General features: G+C 43.2%; 1 protein-coding gene across 3 annotated transcripts in view; it reads left to right on the forward strand.

The window, feature by feature from the left end:
• The window catches only part of FRMPD4 (FERM and PDZ domain containing 4), an 854311-nt gene that overhangs the window by 364354 nt on the left and 475583 nt on the right, over positions 1-14374 (forward strand). The window lies entirely within an intron of this gene.

The raw sequence follows: 14374 nt of genomic DNA on the forward strand, positions 1-14374 counted from the left end.
AGTGAAGGCAAGAGACCACTACCTGGTATTTCAGTGGCTTTCAGCACTTTCTAGGGTGACTTGCAGGAAGCTGCCTGGAAGATTCCAGCAGAACTTTGCATTTGTCAATGGTCTGTGCCCACACGTCTGCTCCTGCTGCTGTCACCACATCTCTGGGAATGACTTTCATTGATCAAATGTAAATGGTGCCTCGCTGCTAGGGGGTGCTGGGAAGTGTAGTTTCCAGGCCTCCAGCCCTGTGACCCTATGGAGAGTGTAGTAGGGCAGGGGCAGAACTAACCACAGGAGAGGATATCCTGCTTACCCATCTTAATTTTGTTCCCCTCAAAACAAGAACAGAAGTACTTGCTTCTCCAAAGGATTCTGATGACCTATTCATTTACACCAAGGCATTAAGGACCAATAATACTTTAAAATGTTTGTTCTCTCACAACTATTTGCGCTTTACTAAGCCCAAAGATTTAATTCAAAGAAGTGAATCAATTTATTTGACACCTAGTTGGAACAGGGCCACGCTAATAGCAGTGTTTTCTGAGGAGTCCTCAGTGATGGAAAGCAACGGTAGGTGGAAAGCTGTGCCCTTCGGGCTTTTGGTCCCGTTTGGCTTTCTCCTTGTGCGCGCACTGACGTTTGGTTCCGTTGCTGTCCTTTTGTTTTTATTCAAATATATTATTCTATTCTGGTTAAATGGTGAGCTTCCTCTAAATGGTCTGAGTAGTGGCTATCAGTTGGGCAACTTTACTTCCCACTGTGCACCCAAGACCCCCGACTCCCACCTGCCATCTTCCCAGGGCACATCTCGTGCGGTGTCTAGAGACATTTGGGTGTTCACGACTGGAGTAGAGGGGTTGCTGCTGGCCTTGAGTGGTCAGAGGTCAGCGATGCCACTAAACATCCTGCAGGGGTACATAGGACAGCCCCACAGCGAAGAATGATCCAGCCCCAAATGTGGCTGGAGGGAAAAGGTGAGGTAGATCTTTATTATTGTGACCCTTTTCTAACCTCAAGTCATCTTTTTAGTGCTGCTGCCACCAGTGTCGTCTGAAGGTCCCCTGCCTTAACTCCTTCACCGTCCTCTGAAGTAGGTAGCCTGCCGACAGGTGAGGCCAGCAGTCTGCCCCTGGCCGCCCAGGGCAGAGCCAGCGTGCTGGCAGTGTGTCCCCTGCCTCTGAACCCCTCTTTGGTTTGGTTCCATTCTGAGACCCCCACTCTTTCAAAGCCTCCTTCCTCCCACAGTGTGGAAACAGCCCGTCCGTCCATTTGCCTGCGTTTTCGGAAGGGTCTCGGGGTCTCGTCACATGGCTGAGAGGCTTGTTCTCCTCTCTTCCCTTGTGGCTCTCCCCTTCACCCCTGCCCTTTGCCAAATGATCGGTGTCTTGACATTTTCAACGCTCTCATCTTCACGGCCTCCGCGGGAGAAGAGCCGGCGCCGCTGCGATCTGCCTTGTCCCCGCTCCCGCCCCGCTTGTTCACACACACTTGGTCCCCGATGCCCAGGGTGCTCTCCCGAATCTGCACAGGTTGTCAATTGCCCTATTTGTGAATTGGGTTAATTGTTTTCATTTGTTCATTTGCTCCATGCCAGAGAAGTCCCTTCTCTGGGTTACTGAAGGCTCAGTTCTTCGAGGGCAAACACAAGGTTCCCCGTAGTGCTCTGCCACCAACCCGGACCCCAAATTGAGGCTAATTTGATGCTAAAGAAAGACACTCTGATGGTGAAGGTGACGATCATGTGGGCTGGGAGGGACCTTGGAAAGCCCCGAAGCGTGTTCCCAGTGCACGCAGGCAGTCCACGTCCCATCATCCAAGACAGAAGACGATCTGTCCTCTCTCACAGAGGTCCAGAGAGGCAAATTTCACAGCCGTTCCGGCTCCTCACTGCCGGCTCTGAGTGCCGGCGTCTATCAAACCTACATCTCCGGCCTCTTAAGGAATCAACGTTGTGGAAAAATATAGAGTAATACGCTTTGAAATAGGAGTTAAGATTTTCTTTATATATAAGAAATTTAGACAGTACTGTGTCCCTTCAAGTTAAGAGGATTTTTATTTTTATCCGGAGAAATTGCTAAGCTCGGGCTTTTGGCAAACGGGACTGGAATTCAGAATACATGAGTAGCTTGAAAAGATGATAGATTGGATGAGGGAAGGAAAAGAGTTTGATTCTTCTTCTTTACTCTCAGGGTGTTCCCGCACAGCTGACTTCGAATGCCCAGAGTTCCTTCAAGATGACTCACATATTGGGGTGTTGATTCCTCCAAAGACGTCATCTCTCCCTCTGTATTAAGATGGTGCATTGTGCTGTTTCCTTCATAGCTTCCTCCAGGGCAGCTGTTAAATTATGCGACTTCAGAGGGCACTTCTGTCTACCTCAGCATTTCCCCTTTCGGCATGGAAATGAATTTTTGCGATTTGTGCAGTTTATGCAGCCAACAAGGGTTGAGCTTCTCTTGTGTGCTCGGGCACCGTGTGGGCTAATTATAGAATTGGCGAAGAGGCTGTCTTGACCTGGAGGGGGCTTTCGAGAGTCGCGCAGGGCATTTGGACATGTAAATAAGGGAGCTCGGGAAAGGCCTACGGGCTCCGTGTAGCAGGAAGCGCAAAGTAAAATGGGAAGCATTTCGTATAGAACTTTCTAGTAAGGATGCTTTTCAGCATTCTTCAAGAACATATGCCTTTGAACCAAGATGAACCTGGTGACAAATCTGGTCATCGTGCCTGTGTGATCTCTCGGAGCCTCAGAACCTACCCTTGCAAATGGAAAGAAATCCTATGTGCCTTAAAGATCATCGTGATGATTAAATTAGATCAAATTAAGTTAAGTTAAATTAAATTAAATGAGATAACTGGCTTTAAAAGTGCTAAACAAAGGGCCTGATACTGGGGAGGTACTTTATAAATGTCGTTTCTGTCTTCTCTGTTTGATGATTCAAAAGTATCGTAAAGGACTTTTATTCTTTTCTTGAGGGGGAGCAGGTCTCCTCCTGGTTTCAAAACTACCTTCCTGCATGTGGGCACCCTCCCAAGTCATGAGGCAGAGCCCACCCTACCATAAAATCGGAAGATGCTTCCTTCGGCAGCCGGTGGTGGGACATATGGCTAGCCAGGCACACCCACGCCTGTCCTTGAATTAGTGGCTCTTGGTCTGGAGAAGCAGGGGCCACAAGAATCCATTCTGATGCTACATCATTTCGATTGTAGCCAGTGTCCCTGGTCGTTAGAGGTCTCAATGGCTGTAGTTCTGGCAAAGGCGGCTCAAGTCCACACTGGTGGTGTCCACTGTGCAAGTTTCGGTATCTGTCCTTAGTGGTGGCAGTAGTGGTGTCATTAGTGTTTTGATCTGTGATGTGACTTTTTTTTTTTAAGATTTTTTTTTTTTTTAAATTGGGGCACGTGGGTGGCTCAGTTGTTAAGCGTGTGCCTTCGGCTCAGGTCATGATCCCTGGGTCCTCAGATTGAGTGCCACATCGGGCTCCCTGCTCAGAGGGAGGTCTGCTTCTCCCTCTCCCCTGCTTGTGTTCCCTTTCTCATGGTGTCTCTCTCTGTCAAATAAATAAATGAAATCTTAAAAAAAAAGATTTATTCATTTATTTGTTTGAGAGCAAGTGAGTGAGAGAGGGCAGGAGCGGGGGCAGTGGGGGAGGGAGAAGCAGACTCCCCACTGAGCAGAGAGCCCGATGCGGGACTCGATCTCAGGACCCAGGGATCATGACCTGAGCCGAAGGCAGACGCTTAACGACTGAGCCGCCCAGGCACCCCTGTGAGGTGACTTTCAATGTTGACCCTTTGGGCACTGCCTCCAGCCCTTGGTCTCAAGACCTTCGTGAACAGCCTTCGTGAACAACCGTATTTCCTTTCATTAATCCCTTTGAGGTGTTTTTTTTTTTTTTTTTAAGATTTTATTTATTTATTTGACAGACAGAGATCACAAGTAGGCAGAGAGGCAGGCAGAGAGAGGGAGGGAAGCAGGCTCCCCGCCAAGCAGAGAGCCCGATGCCGGGCTCGATCCCAGGACCCTGAGATCATGACCTGAGCCGAAGGCAGAGGCTTTAACCCACTGAGCCACTCAGGTGCCCCTTGAGTTTATTATTTTTTTTAAGTTTATTTATTTATTCAAGTAATCTCTATACCCAGTGTAGGGCTTGAACTCACAACCCCAACATCAAGAGTTACATGTTCTTCTGACTGAGCCAGCCAGGCGCCCCTCCCCACCGAGCTTATGTTACCCACGTCTTGTTTCCAATACTCACAACTTGAACTGGACTAATAAAAATATTGTTATAATCATCGTAATAAGTTTTTTGGTTATGCAGTGATCTCTTATATGCTATCAAAGAGGGAAAGACTGTTCTATTCTATATTAAATGGATCCTTATGACCATCCTTTCTCAGTTAATTTGCATTTTCACTTTTTCAACCATTCTATATGTTTCTTTATTGTTACGTGTCATTTCTTATTAAAAAACTAACAGTGTCCCAGAGTTTCCATTCTTTTGATGCTAGATCAACATGACAGGGAGATAGACCTTGTAGAATTGCCAAAACCTACAATGCCATATGCAGAGAAAAAACAGTTGTGACTTTCTGTTTTTGGCATGAAAAGCAATGCCTCACTACTCTTCATCAATATTCTATTTTAAAACCTGACTATTAAGCCCCAAAACTCTTTGCTGTAGATAGAAATTTTTCAATATTTTAACCAAAGCTGTGAGTTAGAAAAAAGAGTACCTCTTTAATTAAAAAACAACAACAGCAGGGGCACTTGCTGCTGGCTCAGTCAGTAGAGCACTCAACTCTTGATCTTGCAAGACCTACAATGGGCATAGAACTTACATTTAAAAAAAAATTAAACAACAAACAGTTAATAAAAAATAAATTTCCAAGGTATTGTCTTGTATTGCACTGGCAGTGTATTATGCTATTATTGAACTAACCATTTTGCTAATAACAATTATAAATTCAAAATCATAAACTATAAAAATAATTATTTGAAAGCCATCTGGAGAACAACAGAAGCAAGCAGGAACTGCAAGGCATATGACCCTTCGCTGAGATGCATACTTAATTCTTTCCAGTGGATGATACTTCCCCATTCATGTAGCACACAGGGATAGACCTCAAGCAGAAAATGACATTCTAATTAAGTGGAGGACTCAGGGGTGAGAGTTCAGGGCTGCTGAAATACCTGGAAATTGAGAGGGAATCCTGGGAAGGTGGAACATCAAAATCTACATATAAATCTCTTGTTGGATCCTAAACTGTGCATGCACATGTGTGTCTCCAAGAAACACAACAGAAAACAGTAGCTGGGAAGTTGAAGACCTGAGCAGAGATTTTACCAGCTGCCTGGTGCTGGGAAAACAGAGATTGGAGAACAAGTCCTGCCAAGTAGTAGGAGTTTGAGAACCACTTAAAGGTTTTCATTGGAGGCCTAGAGAAGCCACATTAGGAGTAGGGACTGTGTTCAGGAATGAGGACCATGCTCTTGAAATAAGGACAAACTTGAAATAGACCATCCTAAGAGACCTAAACACCAGTCCTCTGTAGAATTAAAGTGATCCTCTAGTGATATAATTGCCTGCTACAACAAAAATTAACACCCTTAAAAGGAAGATAACAGAATCCAGACTGTATACAACATTTTGTCAGTAATGTCAGTACGTAATTACAAATTACTAGGCATGTAAGAGCTAGGAAAATGTAACCCATGATCAAGGGGAAAAAAAAAAAAAGGTCAATAGCTGAAGATCCACACATCACCCAGATGTTGGAATTAACCAACAAGGGCTTTAAAATAATTACTATAGTGTGTTTAAAAAAATTTTTTTAAGATTTTTATTTATTTATTTGAAAGAGAGAGCACACAGAGGGAGAGGGAGAAGCAGACTCCCCACTGAGCAGAGAGCTCAATGTAGGGCTCAATCCCAGGACCCCGAGATCATGACCCGAGTTGAAGGTGAATGCTTACCCAACTGAGCCACCCAGGCACACCACTGTGTTTAAAAAATGATAGGAAAAGATGAGTACAGTGGGTAAAAAGATGCAGAATTTCAGTAGAGTGAAGGAAAGAACTGAATAAAAATCCTAGAAGAGGGAAATAATAGTATATATTTGTTATCCTATTCATTTTGGTATCCTTTACAAAGCCTTTATACCAAATAGATTTGTTTATGCATAGCTGATTATTAATTATATTTAAGATAGATTTCTTTAAACCCATTAATTTAGGTTTCTTTCTTTAGCCCATATAAAATTGGCAGATGATACCTTACTATAGTATCATATAAGTTTATAATAAATTAATATAGTAATGTATCTAAGCGATTTTTGAATACAGTTGAAGAAATTATTTCAATTAAGCCACTCTACCCAATTTAATACAATCATCTATTGCACTGACCATATGTAGGTATGTATTTATTTATTTTCAAAGATTTTAAAATTTATTTTAGAGAGAGAGAGACAGCTTGTGAGTAAGGGGAGGAACAGAGTGAGAGGGAGAGAAGCAGAGTCCCTGCTGAGCATGGAGACCATGTGGTGTATCCATGACCCGCAACCTTGAGGTCATGACCTCAGCCAAAATCAAGAGTGGGATGCGCACCTGACTGAGCCGCCCAGGCGCCCCTTTACCACCCATATTTAAAATGTGAAGAGTAAAATTATGGAAAAACTCTATTTGAGGCATCTTTGACAAAATTATGAAATAATTGGGAGAAACTACAACAGTGATTATGAATCATTTTGGTACGGTGGTTTTGCCTATTCAGAATTAGCTAACTGAAGTAAGTTAGCTTTCAGTAGGTGTTTAATTTATTGATTTTAGTCATCAGATATAAAAACTATTTGTGACAGTAGGGATCTTAAAACCCAACACAACTAAACTCTAATGGACTTTTGTCATTTTAAAGATTTATTTATTTATTTTATAGAGAGAGCCCATGCAGCACTTGAGCAAGCGGAGGGAGAGGCAGAAAGGGAGGGAGAGGGAGAGGAAAAGAACCTCAAAGAGACACTGTGCTGAGCGTAGAGCCTGATGCAGGACTCAGTCTCAGGATCCTGAGATCATGACCTGAGCCTAAACCAAGAGCTGGTCGCATAACTAACTGAGCCACACAGTTGCCCCAGACTTTTGTCATTTTAAATTGACGTAGTTGCTACAGTTTGTTTTTTATTTTCAGCCCTCTTATGAATTGGTCCAGTGTATCTTACATCAATACATAAATTATTTCCAGTCATAAAATATTTCCTTAATTATCTATAATGTAGTATGGGGGTTTTCATCTGCTGGTCATAAAACTAAGAGCAGACATCCCTGTATCTTTTAGATTTTACAGAGTAATATATTAAAAAGTCTATTTTTTGAGATTAACTCTGAATGTTTGTGAGTTTCAGGTTGGATATTTGAAAGAGCAAACCAAAAACCAATACCATGTCCTATCTTTATTTCATAAAAGAAATAACAGAATCAAAAATTAATTGAGGAAAGCATAATAACACGAGAAACTGAAATCCTCCATAAGCAAGAACTTTAAACGTTTTACAGTCACATCTATTTCTGTATACACCACACAGACCTCATTTTTCTTTTTCTACTGCAGAATATTGAACACCTCCTCACTTAACCCAAATCTACAGCTTACCATTTGCAGACCCCTGCTGTGTGTGACGGGCTTCAGTGTAGTGGGTGGGTGTGGGTGGGAGTGGCTAAGTCTGTGAGTCCCTTGACTGTGTTTGCAAAAATGTATCTGTTTGTACACGTTGGTCCTTTTCCGCGAAGAGGATTTGTAACTTTCAGATAATGATCAATTGTGTCCTGGATTCCAAAAAGAAGAATTCCTACCCATAATGTTTTTTCAGTATTGACAGTGGTGAATCTCTTTCATTTCCTCATTGCTCCTAATTTTTAATAATTGACAAAAAGAACTCAGCTTAAAGGAATATTCATTTGGTTATTTCTTAGAATCATTTTGCATGTGAAAAGTGGAGATGATACATCGGTATCAAATGTTACTTTTGTAAAATAGGAAAGCTGTTGCCATATTCTCAATAGGTTCCCCTTAAGTGACGGTTGCTTGGTTTTCTTTCTGCGGTAGTGCCTTTGGGAAGAATGATTGGCCCTGTGACTTTGAGCATATCAAGGTATTTATGCTCCACCTTATTCAAGAAAAGGTTTAAAGCCATTCTTAAAACCCTGCCCCAAACAATAAGACAGCACGTAAAGTATGTGGTAAAAGCAAGTATACAAGAAACTTAGATTAAAAAAAAATATATATATAGGATGATTTGAAACCAAATGTTGGGGGGGCACCTAGGTGGCTCAGTGGGTTAAAACCTCTGCCTTCGGCTCAAGTCATGATCCCAGGGTCCTGGGATGGAGCCCCACATCAGGCTCTCTGCTCAGTGGGGAGCCTGCTTCCCTTCCTCTCTCTCTGCCTGCCTCTCTGCCTACTTGTGATCTCTGGTTGTCAAATAAATAAATAAAAATCTTAAAAAAAAAAAAAACAAAAAACCAAATGTTAATACATGAAACACGTGCCTTAGGCGACCTCACGTTTGCTCGATGCACAGCTCAAAATGGGACGGATCTTCCCGGTAATCAGCATGAAGGGAGCAGTTAGTGGAGTTAGAGTGGGAAAGAATGCAGGTTAGCAAAACTAGCTTGAACCTGCAGAGTCCAGCTTGAATGAGCAGCAGCCGGCTCCGGCTAGCACAAGCCAGGGTGACCTGGTTAGAAGCACAGGAGGGAGGCCTCCTTCCCCCAGATGGTGGAGAGCTTCTGGCTTCTGTTCGCATGGAGAGCTCCTGGGACAGAGAACAAGGGCGTGTCCATACCTTCTCCTTCTGGAATCCCGGGAGTCTGTCCTACCCCGCTTCTGCCACTTCCCTCCACAGTCTCCTTCCCTCCCTTCCATTCTTCTTTGTCTAAGTATTTTTTGAAACTTGGGGTGCCAGCTGCTCTGCTGGGCACAGGGGACTCAGTCGGGAGGAAGCTTGCCTCCGAGGAAGATGACCGTCTTCCAGAGAAGTCAGCCATGACCCGCAGTGTGACAAGTGATCTACTAAGGGAGGCCAAGGGTACCCAGGGAACCTGCCTTCACGCTGTCATGTGTTAATCTGTAAATGATTGGAGTATTTGGCAAAGAGAAATCCACATATTTGAGGGACTTTAGATTGGCACTGACTGATTCTGCTGGAGCCTGAAATCACCAATTTAAATATGGGCCCCAATCTGATAGGGAGTGTGGGCTCGCAAGGACGACTTTCTGAAGGGGGTAGGCAAGAAGGGTAGACAAGGATGTCCTCATCTTTCCTAAAAGACAAGGGGGTGTAGCTTCTTGACACACATTTACAAAGAGCTTGGCAGTGCTCCCGATGAGCACAGTCTGATGTTCTGGAAACTCTGTAGGCGGTCATCGTGTGTCACTGTTGGAACCCTGCCCTCTCGCACACCAACACACACACACTCAAAAAGGGGGAAATAAAACCAGACAACCCGAAGTTTGAATTTAGATGTTCGAGAGACAGTGACAGCCTTAACGTTCGCCAGATTTAAAGAGACAACATTAAATGGTAAGTTGTATTTAAAATATCAAATGGCAAAATGTTAGACTTTCAGAAATAGGAAGGTTTTAAAATGTCAAAACTAGGCATTAAAAAAGAAAGGAAGAAAGAAAGAAATTCCACAGCTGTAATTTCCAAATGACAAACTGAAATAGGCTATCTTTCTGAAAGGTACTTTTGTTAAAATCAAAGTGTTCGATTTCAGCGGGTGATGGTTTGGTCGCTCTGGCATTTATTTTACGTTCTCAGCAAGGACCCGGGAGAGAACAGCTTCTCAGACTATGGCAGAGTTGGAATGACTGGCATTTTTGTAGTTCTCGTTAACAGGATTGAATCCACCAAGACGAATGGTGTGGGTTGCTTGAGCTTCTGGCTATACTCGAATTTGCTTTGATAAGCCACTACAGGAGGGGCTCTGGCAAGAAACGGTGGAACGTAAGATTGGCTAAAGCAGCAGCATCTTCTCTAGACTTGGAATGTGTCTCCTGCTTCCTCCTGCTCTAGTTGCCAACGCCCCTCCCCCATTTGCTCCACTTGGCTTACAGATCTGCTTACCAGCCCATGAGCTCTTTGATGTCGGAGGGAAGCCTGTGTGTATGGAAAGGATTATTGACAGTAACTGCTTTTATTCACTTCATATTTACTTTACTGCAGTTACACTTGAGAAAATTCTAGTTTTTCTTGTGTTTTGAACCTCAGGGAAAAAATCTTATTAATCCATTTTTTAAACTAGGAAAAGAAAGACAATCACCTTGGTAGTTTCTTAAACTAATATTTCATGGATTCGTGTCAAACAAATGATAACTTATCTAAATAATCAGAGCCATTTTCGAAGGTAGTTCATTGAATTCCTTCAAATATTTTACACTACTATTATGCATTTAATATGTTATATTTTTCTTCAAAGTGTTTCCAGTGACTGACAGGACAACTTGATGTGCAAACGATCAAAAGCCTTCCAAGCACTTAAAATTTCTCTTATAATGCATTAAACTTATAGAGCAGACAACCTCTGTGAAATGTTCGAATTCTGTTTAAAAATATCAATTTTCTTTCTCTTTTCAGCTTAAAATGGAAAGGCAAATATGTTGGAGTTTCTTAAATCGCTTATATAACAAATGCAGACTGTTCATAAAATTTACTAAAAGATACAAATTGTATGACATTGCGTGATTTCAGTTGTTTTCTTGATTCTAAATATTCCCAAAGCTGAAAAGACACTTGCCACTCTCTATATCTTATATTCCTTCCCTCTCTAACAGGCATCAGTGAACTTTTTTTGTGCAAGGCCAGATAGTAAATTTTTTAGGCTTTGTGGACCACACAAGGCTCTGTCACAATTATCTTTTTTTCTTTCTTTCTCTTTTCAACAACAATTTAAAAATGTGAAAACCATTCTTGGGGCGCCTAGGTGGCTCAGTCAGTTAAGTATCTGCCTTCGGCTCAGGGCATGATCCGAGGGTCCTGGGATCAGGACCCATGTCTTTGGGCCTCCGCATCTGGCTCCTTGCTTAGCAGGGAGCCTGCTTATCTTCCTCCCTCTGCCCCTCCCCCTGCTCATGAGTGTGCGCTCTCTCTCTCTCTCTCTCTCTCTCTCTCTCGTGTGCGTGCACACACATGCTCTCAAATAAATAAATAAAAATCTTGAAAAGAAAATGTGGAAACCATTCTTAACCCTCTGGCTGTAAAAACAACGGTGGGCTGAATTTTGTCTGTGAGTTGGAGTTTGTTGACCCCCTGTTCAAGAATTTTTAAATTATTTATTTATTTATTATTTATTTATTTATGTAAACTCTACGCCCAAGGTGGGGCTTGAACTCATGACTCTGAGATTAAGAGTCACATGCTAGACCAGGCAGGCCCCCCTAAGCAAAGAAATTTTCAGGGCACTTGCCAGGCTCAGTCCAAGGAATGTGCAACTCTTGATGTTGGGGTTGTAAGTTTGAGCTCCATGTTGGGTGTAGAGATATTTTTTTAGGGGTACACATTTCCCAGACTCCTTGTAGATAGGCAAGATTAATTTCTGTCCTCTTTCCTTTGGATTGGAATACAGACTTAGTGGTGCACCATCTTGGCCCAGTGGTCAAGGACAGCATGGCAGGGTTGGCAGAGTGTCTAGAGGAAAGGAGGTAGACCCCATGGGACCGTGCGACGCTGTAACACTCCCACAACTCACAGAACAGTGTTGACACACCAGCCTAGCCTTAGATGGGAGAGAAAAGTAAATTTCTCTCTGGCTGATGTCACTATAACCTGAAGCCAAATCTATTTTTGAACTAATCCACTTCCAAGGGGACAGATTTCATAACCCAAGGGATCTCAAGTTAGTGAGTCAAAAGTTCATAATCACATTATGGTTGTCATTAAAATTAACTAGTTCTTTTAGTAATTGCTAATCGCTTTTATCTTTTCCTCATTTTCATGATAAAATCCTGCATCCCTGACCCAGAGGTACAGAAATTTTAATGCTATTTTATTGGAGTTCTATTATTTTATTTTATTAAAATTTTATTAGGGAGAGAGCAAGAGCGAGAGCGCACGAGCATGAGTGGGGGAGGGGAGAGGGAGAAGCAGGCTCCCCACTGAACAGGGAGCCTGATAAGGGACTGATCCCAGGACCCTGAGATCATGACCTGAGCTGAAGGCAGGTGTTTAACCATCTGAGACATCTAGGTGCCCCTTACTGGATTTTTAAATTCTCTTCATAGCTTTTTAGAAATTCTAATGACATTGGGGTGCCTGGCTGGCTCAGTCAGTACAGCATGTGATCCTTGATTTCGGCATCCTGAGTTCAAGCCCCATGTTGGACAAGGGGCCACTTGGGGAAAAATGTCCCAATGACACTGTTCTGGGGTCTTGTTTTGGGTGTTTGTTTGTTTGGCTGGTTTCTTTTATGAAGGCAGGGCTGTTTGTGTGTGAGGACATGCGGATCCTTGAACCTTGTGTTACAAATTGTGACCTGAGGTGTGGGGTGCTCCGGCGACCCAGTTGGGTGCAGGCTGGCGGTTTGGGCAGTAAAAGAACTCCCCTCGCCCCGCCCCCGAGCAGAACAAAAGAGAGAGACGTTTATTACAGACACTTCATGGGCGTGGCAGGCAGGACAGCAGAGGACAGACTGTCTTCCAGGAGATGGCGGTAAGGGGCCACAGTTATAGAGGGAGCGAGGGAGTATGGGAACATACGGAATTTCCCCTTTTTTGGTAATCTTAGGAACTGTGCCCGGTTGTGATTGGTTAGTTAGGACCTATGGTTATTTCAGGTGGATCGGTTAATGAGCCTCTTTGCATCAGCTCAGTGGCCGGTGCGGCCCTTTTTCCTCCATCACATTTTCATTACCCAATCCTGCTGCCTAAAAGCAGCCTCCATGTGAGGCAGGAAAGACACTGGGACTCTACCCTTAAGGCCCTCAATCAAGTCTCCCTTACTGCTTTCTTCCTCAGACCCAGCGTCTGACTGGTGGAGGCCACGGCCACAGCTGCCTTTCTTCCTGGCTCCTGTGTTTTTGACCTTCAGTTTTGATCATCTGCTCTGACTTCTCAGGCTGTAGAGCTCTGGCTTCCCTTTGCCAGGCTCCTTCCAAAATGGAATCTACCTTCATGTCTTCATTCGGTGATATGGCCCGCTTTCTGGGACATAGCAGTACCTTGGGACATAGCAGAAACTTCATAGATGTTAATTCTCTTACTCCCTGTGCTTTTGAAAATTAGAATAAAGGCGTAATTTTTGGTGACACTTCTCACTGCCAGACTTAAAAAAACAAAATTGTACAATATAAATGTATTTTGCCAGAATCAATTGGTCTCTTCACACATAAAAGTTGAAGGGTAGAAAGCATCTAGAATTTATGGAAAATGTTTTGTCACGATGCTGGGACACATTTTCTTCAAAAGAGGAATTGAACCCCTGAGAGTACTTTCCTTGAGTGGCCCGATTTTGGCTGTAAGTTCTAAATGATGGATGGGAATTTCATCAGTTTTGTTTGATGCGTATTTTCTAGTTGAGGTTCTTGTTGGCTGCATACTTACTGAGTACCTTCAAAATGGCTTGCATCTAAATTTTCAGAGTGTGGGCTTTACATATTTGGAGAAGATTTCATGTGTTCCTTTTTTTTTTTTAATAAAGATTTTTCTTTATTTATTCAACAGACAGAGATCACAAGGAGGCAGAGAGGCAGGCAGAGAGAGAGATGGAAAAGCAGGAACCCTGCTGTGCAGAGAGCCTGATGTGGGGCTCGATCCCAGGATCCTGAGATCATGACCTGAGCTGAAGGCAGAGGCTTAACCCACTGAGCCACCCAGGCGCCCCTTATATGTTCCTTTTTACTTGCAATCTCGGGATGCTTTCCTTCCTTTGTGGAAAATGAGAAAGGGTAAAAAGGATGGCTTCACCAAATTCTGCCCAGGGGACTCCTCATATTGTTTATGAAACTGAAAGTGGCATGAGTGTTGGTCCTCAGTGACTTGTTTCATGCAGTGGCTTTAAAACCTTTGTCTTAAACCATAAGAGACTCTTAACGTCACAAAACAAACTGAGGGTGGCCGGGGGGGAGGGGGGTAGGGAGAGGGGTGTGGGGTTATTGACATTGGGGAAGGTATGTGCTGTGGTGAGTGCTGTGAAGTGTGTAAACCTGGCGATTCACAGACCTGTACCCCTGGGGCTAATAATACATTGTATGTTTATAAAAAAATTAAAAAATTAAAAAAACAAAACCAAAAACTTTTGTCTTACTAAGGTAGGCATATATTGAAGAGTGCATATCTCTTGGTACATTTATTTGACTTGCCTTTGGGACACATGTTTTTAAAATCTAGTCGGA

This window comes from Mustela erminea, chromosome X, assembly GCF_009829155.1.
Source record: "Mustela erminea isolate mMusErm1 chromosome X, mMusErm1.Pri, whole genome shotgun sequence".
Lineage (NCBI taxonomy): Eukaryota > Metazoa > Chordata > Mammalia > Carnivora > Mustelidae > Mustela > Mustela erminea.